This window comes from Solanum stenotomum, chromosome 3 (genome assembly GCF_019186545.1).
Source record: "Solanum stenotomum isolate F172 chromosome 3, ASM1918654v1, whole genome shotgun sequence".
Classification (NCBI taxonomy): domain Eukaryota; kingdom Viridiplantae; phylum Streptophyta; class Magnoliopsida; order Solanales; family Solanaceae; genus Solanum; species Solanum stenotomum.
In genome coordinates, this window is record NC_064284.1 from 50,677,229 (window position 1) to 50,678,960 (window position 1,732).

Below are 1,732 nucleotides of genomic sequence, written 5' to 3' on the forward strand. Positions count from 1 at the left end.
ACCAACTAAGTCTATCATGAAACAACACATAAGGATCTCATTACCAAAATAAAGGAACTATAACTTACCGGCACATTCATCCGGATTTGCCTCCTTGTTAGCTTGGAGAGCATAGAAATGAGTTTTCTTTTGATCGTCAAAATTTGGGCCACCATGTGATGCTTGCTTGGCCTCCCTTCCTCTATCCGTGAGGGTAGGACAATCTCTCACCTTGTGATCATTCTTCCCACAACCATAGCATGCACTAGTACCAGCTAGACACTTCCCAAAATGATTATTTCCACAAGTGGAGCAAGTAGGCTTAGAGAATTGAGAACCACCACCTCTCTATTGGTTGACCTTAGAAGCACTTGAGAAATCTTGGTTAAGAGCTCTCTTCTTAAACCTCGATAGTCCTTGCTCATCGGACCTACCCCCTTTTAAATCTTTCTTCACCCTCATAAGTTTGGACTCCTCAATAGATTCAGTGTACGCAACAAGTCTAGAGATGTTCATGTCATCATGGAGCATTGTCGTACGACACTCTTCCTTAACCAAGTCAGATACACCGGTAACAAACCTACTCATCTCTTCCCTTGGGTTAGATACCAAGGATGGAGTATGTATAGACAACAAGGTAAACTTCAAAGAGTACTCCTCCACACTCATGCTACCTTGCCTAAGGTTTATAAACTCCTCAATCTTTCACTCTCTCTTCTCACGGGGAAAGTACTTTCCTAAGAATGCTTCCTTAAACTCCTCCAACTCTATGGGACCCGCTTCAACCGGCCTATTTTCCCTCCATTGAGTGAACCACACTTGGGCCACCTCCTTCAACTGATCGAAAGTCAACTCCACCTTTTCCCTAGAAGAAACCCCCATAGCATTGACTATCTTATATATTTCATCCAAGAATTCTTGGGGACCTTCTCGCACTCTTTAGCGAAGAAATATAGGAGGATTCACCCTCACAAAGTATCACAACCTTGAGGCCGTGTTACTTTTATTAGCATTCACCCAAGGCCTCACATCTCGGTTAGCTTGAGTCGTCATGGCTTGAGCTAGAGTTAGAAAAGCCGCCCTAATCTCTTTGTTAGTCATGGCCAGGGGAACCAGCAGAACCTTATTCTCTTGATTGCCTGTGGAGACTTGGTCACCTTGAAGACCTTGGGGAGGAACTCCCCCATCCATGTTCTACTCTTCCACTCTCCTAGGATTAGCCCTTGTATTCATATCCTATAAACACAAGAGAAAGGATTAGGAAAAGGATACTTATAGGACTCAACTCTAAGGCACGATATCAAGAATATCAAAGAAGTGTAACTTCTAACGTCCTATAGCCTCTCACTCATAGATGTATCGCGACTCACACCGATGAACAAGACTCTACAAGATGTGGCTTGTGAGACTTTGAACCTAAGAACAATTTTCCAAAATCTTATGCTCTGATACCAAGTTTGTCACGACCCGAGACCACCCCCAAGTCGTAGCACGGTGTATTCGACCTCAAAGAGGTCATATAAAAGCCCTTAGCATTCAAATCATATGCAATAAAAATAGTGTGGAATTAAAACCTTTTTACCAAAATCATAGGACTTGAAAATCAACAACACTTTAAAGAAGTCTTTATACGCCAGCGGAATACTAGTATCACATGGCCAACTTAGACTCAAGTCACAAAGAAACATACTAGGGACACGACCCTTTACAATAAAGGAGAATACAACAAGTCTATTACAAAGTCTTAATAAAA